Raw genomic sequence first — 13,773 nt, 5'->3', positions numbered from 1 at the left:
TTACATTGAGCTGGGTGAATGGAATATGAATGATAGTAACCTAAACGTATCAGTGTTACATTGAACTGGGTGAATGGAATATGAATGATAGTAACCTAAACGTATCAGTGTTACATTGAGCTGGGTGAATGGAATATGAATGATAGTAACCTAAACGTATCAGTGTTACATTGAACTGGGTGAATGGAATATGAATGATAGTAACCTAAACGTAACAGTGTTACATTGAACTGGGTGAATGGAATATGAATGATAGTATCCTAAACGTATCAGTGTTATATTGAGCTGGGTGAATGGAATATGAATGACAGTAACCTAAACGTATCAGTGTTATATTGAGCTGGGTGAATGGAATATGAATGACAGTAACCTAAACGTATCAGTGTTATATTGAGCTGGGTGAATGGAATATGAATGACAGTAACCTAAACGTATCAATGTTACATTGAGCTGGGTGAATGGAATATGAATGATAGTAACCTAAACGTATCAGTGTTACATTGAGCTGGGTGAATGGAATATGAATGATAGTAACCTAAACGTATCAGTGTTACATTGAGCTGGGTGAATGGAATATGAATGATAGTAACCTAAACGTATCAGTGTTACATTGAGCTGGGTGAATGGAATATGAATGATAGTAACCTAAACGTATCAATGTTACATTGAACTGGGTGAATGGAATATGAATGATAGTAACCTAAACGTATAGGTGTTACATTGAGCTGGGTGAATGGAATATGAATGATAGTAACCTAAACGTTTCAGTGTTATATTGAGCTGGGTGAATGGAATATGAATGACAGTAACCTAAACGTATCAGTGTTATATTGAGCTGGGTGAATGGAATATGAATGATAGTAACCTAAACGTATCAGTGTGATATTGAGCTGGGTGAATGGAATATGAATGACAGTAACCTAAACGTATCAGTGTTATATTGAGCTGGGTGAATGGAATATGAATGATAGTAACCTAAACGTATCAGTGTTACATTGAACTGGGTGAATGGAATATGAATGATAGTAACCTAAACGTATCAGTGTTACATTGAGCTGGGTGAATGGAATATGAATGATAGTAACCTAAACGTATCAGTGTTATATTGAGCTGGGTGAATGGAATATGAATGACAGTAACCTAAACGTATCAGTGTTATATTGAGCTGGGTGAATGGAATATGAATGATAGTAACCTAAACGTATCAGTGTGATATTGAGCTGGGTGAATGGAATATGAATGACAGTAACCTAAACGTATCAGTGTTATATTGAGCTGGGTGAATGGAATATGAATGATAGTAACCTAAACGTATCAGTGTTACATTGAGCTGGGTGAATGGAATATGAATGATAGTAACCTAAACGTATCAGTGTTACATTGAACTGGGTGAATGGAATATGAATGATAGTAACCTAAACGTATCAGTGTTACATTGAGCTGGGTGAATGGAATATGAATGATAGTAACCTAAACGTATCAGTGTTACATTGAGCTGGGTGAATGGAATATGAATGACAGTAACCTAAACGTATCAGTGTTACATTGAGCTGGGTGAATGGAATATGAATGACAGTAACCTAAACGTATCAGTGTTATATTGAGCTGGGTGAATGGAATATGAATGATAGTAACCTAAACGTATCAGTGTTATATTGAGCTGGGTGAATGGAATATGAATGATAGTAACCTAAACGTATCAGTGTTATATTGAGCTGAGTGAATGGAATATGAATGACAGTAACCTAAACGTATCAGTGTTACATTGAGCTGGGTGAATGGAATATGAATGATAGTAACCTAAACGTATCAGTGTTATATTGAGCTGGGTGAATGGAATATGAATGATAGTAACCTAAACGTATCAGTGTTACATTGAGCTGGGTGAATGGAATATGAATGACAGTAACCTAAACGTATCAGTGTTATATTGAGCTGGGTGAATGGAATATGAATGATAGTAACCTAAACGTATCAGTGTTACATTGAGCTGGGTGAATGGAATATGAATGATAGTAACCTAAACGTATCAGTGTTATATTGAGCTGGGTGAATGGAATATGAATGATAGTAACCTAAACGTATCAGTGTTACATTGAGCTGGGTGAATGGAATATGAATGATAGTAACCTAAACGTATCAATGTTACATTGAGCTGGGTGAATGGAATATGAATGATAGTAACCTAAACGTATCAGTGTTATATTGAGCTGGGTGAATGGAATATGAATGATAGTAACCTAAACGTATCAGTGTTATATTGAGCTGGGTGAATGGAATATGAATGATAGTAACCTAAACGTATCAGTGTTATATTGAGCTGGGTGAATGGAATATGAATGATAGTAACCTAAACGTATCAGTGTTATATTGAGCTGGGTGAATGGAATATGAATGATAGTAACCTAAACGTATCAGTGTTACATTGAGCTGGGCGAATGGAATATGAATGATAGTAACCTAAACGTATCAGTGTGATATTGAGCTGGGTGAATGGAATATGAATGACAGTAACCTAAACGTATCAGTGTTATATTGAGCTGGGTGAATGGAATATGAATGATAGTAACCTAAACGTATCAATGTTACATTGAATTGGGTGAATGGAATATGAATGATAGTAACCTAAACGTATCAGTGTTACATTGAACTGGGTGAATGGAATATGAATGATAGTAACCTAAACGTATCAGTGTTACATTGAGCTGGGTGAATGGAATATGAATGATAGTAACCTAAACGTATCAGTGTTACATTGAGCTGGGTGAATGGAATATGAATGATAGTAACCTAAACGTATCAGTGTTACATTGAGCTGGGTGAATGGAATATGAATGACAGTAACCTAAACGTATCAGTGTTACATTGAGCTGGGTGAATGGAATATGAATGATAGTAACCTAAACGTATCAGTGTTACATTGAGCTGGGTGAATGGAATATGAATGATAGTAACCTAAACGTATCAGTGTTATATTGAGCTGGGTGAATGGAATATGAATGATAGTAACCTAAACGTATCAGTGTTATATTGAGCTGGGTGAATGCAATATGAATGACAGTAACCTAAACGTATCAGTGTGATATTGAGCTGGGTGAATGGAATATGAATGACAGTAACCTAAACGTATCAGTGTTATATTGAGCTGGGTGAATGGAATATGAATGATAGTAACCTAAACGTATCAGTGTTATATTGAGCTGGGTGAATGGAATATGAATGATAGTAACCTAAACGTATCAGTGTTACATTGAGCTGGGTGAATGGAATATGAATGATAGTAACCTAAACGTATCAGTGTTACATTGAGCTGGGTGAATGGAATATGAATGACAGTAACCTAAACGTATCAGTGTTATATTGAGCTGGGTGAATGGAATATGAATGACAGTAACCTAAACGTATCAGTGTTACATTGAGCTGGGTGAATGGAATATGAATGATAGTAACCTAAACGTATCAGTGTTATATTGAGCTGGGTGAATGGAATATGAATGATAGTAACCTAAACGTATCAGTGTTATATTGAGCTGGGTGAATGGAATATGAATGACAGTAACCTAAACGTATCAGTGTTACATTGAGCTGGGTGAATGGAATATGAATGACAGTAACCTAAACGTATGAGTGTTATATTGAGCTGGGTGAATGGAATATGAATGATAGTAACCTAAACGTATCAGTGTTATATTGAGCTGGGTGAATGGAATATGAATGATAGTAACCTAAACGTATAGGTGTTACATTGAGCTGGGTGAATGGAATATGAATGATAGTAACCTAAACGTATCAGTGTGATATTGAGCTGGGTGAATGGAATATGAATGATAGTAACCTAAACGTATAGGTGTTACATTGAGCTGGGTGAATGGAATATGAATGATAGTAACCTAAACGTATCAGTGTGATATTGAGCTGGGTGAATGGAATATGAATGATAGTAACCTAAACGTATCAGTGTTACATTGAGCTGGGTGAATGGAATATGAATGATAGTAACCTAAACGTATCAGTGTGATATTGAGCTGGGTGAATGGAATATGAATGATAGTAACCTAAACGTATCAGTGTTATATTGAGCTGGGTGAATGGAATATGAATGATAGTAACCTAAACGTATCAGTGTTATATTGAGCTGGGTGAATGGAATATGAATGACAGTAACCTAAACGTATCAGTGTTATATTGAGCTGGGTGAATGGAATATGAATGATAGTAACCTAAACGTATCAGTGTTACATTGAGCTGGGTGAATGGAATATGAATGATAGTAACCTAAACGTATCAGTGTGATATTGAGCTGGGTGAATGGAATATGAATGATAGTAACCTAAACGTATCAGTGTGATATTGAGCTGGGTGAATGGAATATGAATGATAGTAACCTAAACGTATCAGTGTTATATTGAGCTGGGTGAATGGAATATGAATGATAGTAACCTAAACGTATCAGTGTTATATTGAGCTGGGTGAATGGAATATGAATGACAGTAACCTAAACGTATCAGTGTTATATTGAGCTGGGTGAATGGAATATGAATGATAGTAACCTAAACGTATCAGTGTTATATTGAGCTGGGTGAATGGAATATGAATGATAGTAACCTAAACGTATCAGTGTTACATTGAGCTGGGTGAATGGAATATGAATGATAGTAACCTAAACGTATCAGTGTTATATTGAGCTGGGTGAATGGAATATGAATGATAGTAACCTAAACGTATCAGTGTTATATTGAGCTGGGTGAATGGAATATGAATGACAGTAACCTAAACGTATCAGTGTTATATTGAGCTGGGTGAATGGAATATGAATGATAGTAACCTAAACGTATCAGTGTTACATTGAGCTGGGTGAATGGAATATGAATGATAGTTACCTAAACGTATCAGTGTTATATTGAGCTGGGTGAATGGAATATGAATGATAGTAACCTAAACGTATCAGTGTTACATTGAGCTGGGTGAATGGAATATGAATGATAGTAACCTAAACCTATCAGTGTTATATTGAGCTGGGTGAATGGAATATGAATGATAGTAACCTAAACGTATCAGTGTTATATTGAGCTGGGTGAATGGAATATGAATGATAGTAACCTAAACGTATCAGTGTTACATTGAGCTGTGCGAATGGAATATGAATGATAGTAACCTAAACGTATCAGTGTTATATTGAGCTGGGTGAATGGAATATGAATGACAGTAACCTAAACCTATCAGTGTTACATTGAGCTGGGTGAATGGAATATGAATGATAGTAACCTAAACGTATCAGTGTTATATTGAGCTGGGTGAATGGAATATGAATGACAGTAACCTAAACGTATCAGTGTTATATTGAGCTGGGTGAATGGAATATGAATGATAGTAACCTAAACGTATCAGTGTTACATTGAGCTGGGTGAATGGAATATGAATGATAGTTACCTAAACGTATCAGTGTTATATTGAGCTGGGTGAATGGAATATGAATGATAGTAACCTAAACGTATCAGTGTTACATTGAGCTGGGTGAATGGAATATGAATGATAGTAACCTAAACCTATCAGTGTTATATTGAGCTGGGTGAATGGAATATGAATGATAGTAACCTAAACGTATCAGTGTTATATTGAGCTGGGTGAATGGAATATGAATGATAGTAACCTAAACGTATCAGTGTTACATTGAGCTGGGTGAATGGAATATGAATGATAGTAACCTAAACGTATCAGTGTTACATTGAGCTGGGTGAATGGAATATGAATGATAGTAACCTAAACGTATCAGTGTTACATTGAGCTGGGTGAATGGAATATGAATGATAGTAACCTAAACGTATCAGTGTTACATTGAGCTGGGTGAATGGAATATGAATGATAGTAACCTAAACGTATCAGTGTTACATTGAGCTGGGTGAATGGAATATGAATGATAGTAACCTAAACGTATCAGTGTTATATTGAGCTGGGTGAATGGAATATGAATGACAGTAACCTAAACGTATCAGTGTTATATTGAGCTGGGTGAATGGAATATGAATGATAGTAACCTAAACGTATCAGTGTTATATTGAGCTGGGTGAATGGAATATGAATGATAGTAACCTAAACGTATCAGTGTTATATTGAGCTGGGTGAATGGAATATGAATGATAGTAACCTAAACGTATCAGTGTTATATTGAGCTGGGTGAATGGAATATGAATGACAGTAACCTAAACGTATCAGTGTTATATTGAGCTGGGTGAATGGAATATGAATGATAGTAACCTAAACGTATCAGTGTTATATTGAGCTGGGTGAATGGAATATGAATGATAGTAACCTAAACGTATCAGTGTTACATTGAGCTGGGTGAATGGAATATGAATGATAGTAACCTAAACGTATCAGTGTTATATTGAGCTGGGTGAATGGAATATGAATGATAGTAACCTAAACGTATCAGTGTTATATTGAGCTGGGTGAATGGAATATGAATGACAGTAACCTAAACGTATCAGTGTTATATTGAGCTGGGTGAATGGAATATGAATGATAGTAACCTAAACGTATCAGTGTTACATTGAGCTGGGTGAATGGAATATGAATGATAGTTACCTAAACGTATCAGTGTTATATTGAGCTGGGTGAATGGAATATGAATGATAGTAACCTAAACGTATCAGTGTTACATTGAGCTGGGTGAATGGAATATGAATGATAGTAACCTAAACCTATCAGTGTTATATTGAGCTGGGTGAATGGAATATGAATGATAGTAACCTAAACGTATCAGTGTTATATTGAGCTGGGTGAATGGAATATGAATGATAGTAACCTAAACGTATCAGTGTTACATTGAGCTGTGCGAATGGAATATGAATGATAGTAACCTAAACGTATCAGTGTTATATTGAGCTGGGTGAATGGAATATGAATGACAGTAACCTAAACCTATCAGTGTTACATTGAGCTGGGTGAATGGAATATGAATGATAGTAACCTAAACGTATCAGTGTTATATTGAGCTGGGTGAATGGAATATGAATGACAGTAACCTAAACGTATCAGTGTTATATTGAGCTGGGTGAATGGAATATGAATGATAGTAACCTAAACGTATCAGTGTTACATTGAGCTGGGTGAATGGAATATGAATGATAGTTACCTAAACGTATCAGTGTTATATTGAGCTGGGTGAATGGAATATGAATGATAGTAACCTAAACGTATCAGTGTTACATTGAGCTGGGTGAATGGAATATGAATGATAGTAACCTAAACCTATCAGTGTTATATTGAGCTGGGTGAATGGAATATGAATGATAGTAACCTAAACGTATCAGTGTTATATTGAGCTGGGTGAATGGAATATGAATGATAGTAACCTAAACGTATCAGTGTTACATTGAGCTGTGCGAATGGAATATGAATGATAGTAACCTAAACGTATCAGTGTTATATTGAGCTGGGTGAATGGAATATGAATGACAGTAACCTAAACCTATCAGTGTTACATTGAGCTGGGTGAATGGAATATGAATGATAGTTACCTAAACGTATCAGTGTTACATTGAGCTGGGTGAATGGAATATGAATGACATAATAGAAATGAAGCCATGCTCATAATTCTTTCTCAACACATCCTCCTCCCTGATCTTAAACGGTATTGACCGCCACTGCCCTCTACACATGCTGAGTTCACACACAAGATCCCGTTAGGTCTACAGAAATAAATGCCTATAAAAATGGTGAGTCGGTGGGCATAATAAAATGCCTCTAACTGATGGGATACACAAGCTACATTCCTTGCCAAATAACAACAACAGTTTTATCACAAATTCAAAATGGAGCGTCTTGTCTACTATATTAACAAAATAAGGCTATGCCATTGCACAGCCATAGGCGCCTACAAGCAAGCATTCCTGCTGAGGCTACTGCTGAGGTTACTGCTGAGGCTACTGCTGTCATGAAGTTGGCCTGGGGGTAGGTTTATGACAGTCATAAATACCTCTCCCCCCTTTTTTCCTTTCTCTACCCTACTGATGTGACATTTGAAAATCCTTTGGTTAACATAGAGATTCTGGGAATATCAGAAGGTGGGGAGAAATGAACTATATTCTGGGAATCCGACCAATTGAACATATGCGGTGGTACTTAATGAATATGATGTCAGTTCGGTTGTCATCTGAGACATTCTGATCAATGATAGGATGACATAAACTATACAGTGGAAAGTCTGCACATTGTAGTTATCGGAGTCACATGGAATTGTTGTTCAATTTAAATGTTTGAATATAAAATTATTGGTGAAGAGATGAAATGTAATTTTAGCTTCCAAATAAGAGATTTGGGTTTTCATAAGGTTAGGGCTCTGCTCAATCAGTGGCCCGCCACTGTGAAGAAACATGGGTTATAAAACTTTTCAAACACGCCCTCCTCTCCCTTCCTATATAAAGCCTTGACGACAATATAACCTCCTGTTCCAAGTACGTGAGGTCTGCAGCCTCTGCGTTAAAAGGACGAACATGTCAACTACAGAACTAAGCCAACCTCAGCGTGAGCTTTGGTTGCGAATGGTATGAACTTTGAACTCTTATTCACTACAGAAGTGATACCTCCTAGCCGTTGAGTTAGCAACAGCAGCTGCAAACGTGGGCTAGGAAAGAACAGACAGAGTATCCCGTCTACCACACAACGACGTTACTACAACGTATGCAATTTACCACCAGAGACATTTTTCAAAGGACAAAGGACTCGGTTGGGCAATACGGCCTTCCATCTACCACCAACCTACTGAAGCGCAGCTCAGAGTAAATATTTATTGCATTTTCCTTTTCCAAATGGGCGGTAATTTAGAATGCATAAGATACTGTATTTACGATAGAGACATCGCTTCTCCCTTTGTTCTTCAGTCTTCCCACTCTTTCCCTCAAACCAATCCCCCCTTTCTTTGTGTAACCAGCTGTCATATCTGTTCCGCCCGCTAGGGACGTTTTCCTTTATGACGTAATTTGTAATCAAGGTATGATTCATTCTGTGTATATGTAATTCTGTGTGATTAGTTAGGTATTTAGTAAATAAATAATTAAACCCAATTTTGTATTGCTGATTCAACTTGTTAGCCAGGGTTCGTGAAGATAACCAAGAATTTACAGGTTTCAGATGAGACTGAATAAAGGTGACGATTAATATTGACTGCTATTGATGTAAAATATTACTAGGTCTTTAAGAGTTTATTCGGAAGATAACAGCTCTATAAATATTATTTCGTGGTCCCCCGACTTTCTAGTTAATTACATTTACATGATTATCTCAATCAGGTAATATTAATTACGGAGAAAGGATTTTATAGAATAGCATGTCATATCACTTAATCCGGCATAGCCAAAGACACGACACTGCTTAGGTTACTGCCTTTTCGAAGATTGTCTTCCATGGTGTAATATAACCAGTTGATATTACGGTTTCAATAAACTCATCTTAAATGGCTATTGTTTTTTATTGACTGAATATATATGAAACAATTTAGCAGTTAGGATGTATTATCTATAATGGTTATGATAAATTAAGCATAGTTGTACACTGTTGGCATATAAAGTAGATAAATGCGCACATATGTTTTTATGGCCTTGCCCTTGTGTTCTAAAAAGAAAAATATTTTCCATTCCTAGTACTCTGCGAGTACTCAAACAGTACAAACATGTAAAATACCACAGTGCTAGCAGCGCATTGAGGAAATTAACGTTAAATCCTGACTACAAAACACATGGGGTTGAGTCCAGAGAAAAACACTGAGCTTGATTTACATGCATCCGCTTCTCCTACCGGATTCAGAGCAGCACACAGCCTGAGGAAAGCCTAGTGAGCCATAAGAAGGAGCAGCCTGAGGAAAGCCTAGTGAGCCATAAGAAGGAGCAGCCTGAGGAAAGCCTAGTGAGCCATAAGAAGGAGCAGCCTGAGGAAAGCCTAGTGAGCCATAAGAAAGAGCAGCCTGAGGAAAACCTAGTGAGCCATAAGAAGGAGCAGCCTGAGGAAAGCCTAGTGAGCCATAAGAAGGAGCAGCCTGAGGAAAGCCTAGTGAGCCATAGGAAGGAGCAGCCTGAGGAAAGCCTAGTGAGTCATAAGAAGGAGCAGCCTGAGGAAAGCCTAGTGAGCCATAAGAAGGAGCAGCCTGAGGAAAGCCTAGTGAGCCATAAGAAGGAGCAGCCTGAGGAAAGCCTAGTGAGCCATAAGAATGAGCAGCCTGAGGAAAGCCTAGTGAGCCATAAGAAGGAGCAGCCTGAGGAAAGCCTAGTGCACCATAAGAAGGAGCAGCCTGAGGAAAACCTAGTGAGCCATAAGAAGGAGCAGCCTGAGGAAAGCCTAGTGAGCCATAAGAAGGAGCAGCCTGAGGAAAGCCTAGTGAGCCATAGGAAGGAGCAGCCTGAGGAAAGCCTAGTGAGTCATAAGAAGGAGCAGCCTGAGGAAAGCCTAGTGAGCCATAAGAAGGAGCAGCCTGAGGAAAACCTAGTGAGCCATAGGAAGGAGCAGTCTGAGGAAAGCCTAGTGAGCCATAGGAAGGAGCAGCCTGAGGAAAGCCTAGTGAGCCATAGGAAGGAGCAGCCTGAGGAAAGCCTAGTGAGCCATAGGAAGGAGCAGCCTGAGGAAAGCCTAGTGAGCCATAGGAAGGAGCAGCCTGAGGAAAACCTAGTGAGCCATAGGAAGGAGCAGCCTGAGGAAAGCCTAGTGAGCCATAGGAAGGAGCAGCCTGAGAAAGCCTAGTGAGCCATAGGAAGGAGCAGCCTGAGGAAAGCCTAGTGAGCCATAGGAAGGAGCAGCCTGAGGAAAGCCTAGTGAGCCATAGGAAGGAGCAGCCTGAGGAAAGCCTAGTGAGCCATAGGAAGGAGCAGCCTGAGAAAGCCTAGTGAGCCATAGGAAGGAGCAGCCTGAGGAAAGCCTAGTGAGCCATAGGAAGGAGCAGCCTGAGGAAAGCCTAGTGAGCCATAGGAATGAGCAGCCTGAGGAAAACCTAGTGAGCCATAGGAAGGAGCAGCCTGAATCAGTTATGTCAGTCAGTCAGTAGGCACCAATACAGAGACCTGCAATTGCCATGCAAGTCAATCGATAAACACATTCACTCGTTGTCACTCCTCACACATCAGAAACATTCCTCAATTAATCAAACATATATATACATGAAAAGGTTAGGTTTCTGCCTCTCTCACAGGTTGTTAGTGGTGACCGACACAAGGATTTTTCTGGAGTCGACTCTCTCTAGACTTAGCCTAGATATTGTTTATTCTGGGTTTCATCCTATAACCAGAAGGTTACAGCTTCATATCTTGAGGTCAACACCGTGTCACAGTCCCTGATCAAGGAAGTCATCCAACTAGAACACAAGTGTTCTGTTTGGTGTTGTGTTCTATGCAGCGCATGCCATTCTCTTCTCTAGCATGTCAACATGAAGCAGATAAAACAGCCTTCCAAAAGCCCTACAGCAGGAACTATAGCGTTAAGACTTCAATAAACTATTACAGCTGTGTGTAGAATAAATGTGCAGTCGCAAGCAGTATCCTACAACAGAAATGAAAGAACAAGTGTGCTACCTGGAAGCTTAACATACTTCTTTTCCCTCCCTTAAGGGACAGCAAATGGAGTCTCTCAGGTGCTCTTTTATCCTTTTTTCCGCTAGACAAAACACTGCAAATTACCATCAGGTTAGCTATACTTTAATACAATGCTCCTAGCTGTGTAAATAGGCACATTGTCTGACTGGGGATCAGAGACACATACAGGACACCACACACTGATGAATGGGCTGCAATTATTATCATTATTATTATCATTATTATAATAATTATGCAGTACACAACAGGGTGACTGACTCACCAAACAACACAACACCTGTTTAACAATGGAGCGGAGGGATGCAGAACTAGGCAGAACAATTGTTGACCTAAGGGCTTGAATGAGCAGAACAAGAGATCAAACAGGCATCTACTGCACTTGAAAAGAGGACAGTGTCATGGAGTCCACATAACACTGAGAGAGGATGATGGATGACAGGAAAGCTGCCTGCAAGTAAACTCTGGGCATGATCGTGGCCCCTCTCTCTCTCTCTCATCTTAACTAACTAAAACACACGTACAGTTCGTACGTTCTCACCCCTCTCCTAAAGGTGTTAAGAGCTTTCAAGCAAATGTCATGTCAAGACGAATTTGGTATTCTCTGTCAGTAGATCTGAGACAAACAGATGACAAAACTATGGAATAATCAGCACATTAAAAGAGAAGAGGAATGGAAGCTATTACAGTGAAGGTCTCCAGAGCCTAGTGAGGCAGAGGACAAGACTGTGAGCCCTCAGCCGGGGGAAATCTCACTCTCTAAATTAGGGAGAAACCTAAGTATGGGCTTGGTTGAATAGGCGGTGGGGAGCGAAAGACAATACAATACAGGTCTTGTGGTCTGTGTGACGTGCTAATGTAGCTGCAGTATCTAAGATCTTAGTGTGACTTCCCAGGTCTATGATTGACCTCTCTCTCTGGGAGCCTTGCATTTCAGACACGGGTGTAACACGTGTGAGGGCAGACTGAGGGGCTAGTGAGGGCAGACTGAGGGGCTAGTGAGGGCAGACTGAGGGGCTTGTGAGGGCAGAATGAGGGGCTAGTGAGGGCAGACTGAGGGGCTAGTGAGGGCAGACTGAGGGGCTAGTGAGGGCAGACTGAGGGGCTAGTGAGGGCAGACTGAGGGGCTAGTGAGGGCAGACTGAGGGGCTAGTGAGGGCAGACTGAGGGTCTAGTGAGGGCAGACTGAGGGTCTAGTGAGGGCAGACTGAGGGGCGCAGGCGCTCTTTTATAACCCTGGAGAGGGTTCACAGGCTGGGTTACTCACACAGTCACAGATGCCTTAGCTTTGGCTGCAAAACCCCCACTGTGATACATTTCTCCCAGTCTAGTATTGAATTCATGGTTAAACCGCAACATACTGTGTGTGTGTGTGTGTGTGTGTGTGTGTGTGTGTGTGTGTGTGTGTGTGTGTGTGTGTGTGTGTGTGTGTGTGTGTGTGTGTGTGTGTGTGTGTGTGTGTGTGTGTGTGTGTGTGTGTGTGTGTGTGTGTGTGTGTGTGTTAGTGATGGGGGGTAAAAAATACAGTACAGTATCGCAATATAATTTTTTACTAAATTATGTAGATTATATGACTCCAAGTATGGATTCTCAAAGAAATTGTAGTTAACACTAGCTAGTACTAGACAGCTGTACCTGTGCCAAAACCCAGCTATTTATATTTCTGTAGCTCATTCTCCATCTTCTTTTTAAATGGTGAGACAAAATGTTTTTCAGAACTTTTGTTTCCATGAGTGATCAAAACTCATTTTCTCATGGCCTTCTACTCATAAAATGGTGAACAATATGTTTGGAACATCGAATCACAGTAAAATCGCTGTATCGAATTGCAATATACAGTTGAAGTCAGAAGTTTACATACACTTAGGTTGGGGTCATTAAAACTCATTTTTCAATAACATATAGTATGCAAACGTATAGTGATGCGTTTGTGAATGCAGCTGCAGCACAATTCCAATGGCAGAGGGGTTTCCTGCGAGAAATGAATGAGCCACTGGGCACAGGACACAAGCTAGGAGACAGTGAACAGGGTGTGTTCTGTTGGTCCATGTTTACTGTATACTGTCAGAAATAAAGTTACTGTGTAGCGTGTGATACAGTACTTCAAACATATACTGTTCATTGTATTGCTCCATAAGCCTTGTCTATAAGGGACTGGGAAAACATGGGAGAAGCAAACAACAGTTTCAGGCTGCTGTAT

General features: G+C 39.4%; 1 protein-coding gene across 4 annotated transcripts in view; it reads right to left on the bottom strand.

The window, feature by feature from the left end:
• The window catches only part of nrg2a (neuregulin 2a), a 239,229-nt gene that overhangs the window by 148,131 nt on the left and 77,325 nt on the right, over positions 1-13,773 (bottom strand). The gene's annotated exons all lie outside the window — the stretch shown is intronic.

Source organism: Salvelinus alpinus, chromosome 24 (assembly GCF_045679555.1).
Source record: "Salvelinus alpinus chromosome 24, SLU_Salpinus.1, whole genome shotgun sequence".
NCBI classification, from domain to species: Eukaryota; Metazoa; Chordata; class Actinopteri; order Salmoniformes; family Salmonidae; genus Salvelinus; species Salvelinus alpinus.
This window is presented reverse-complemented; position numbering and strand designations above follow the sequence as displayed.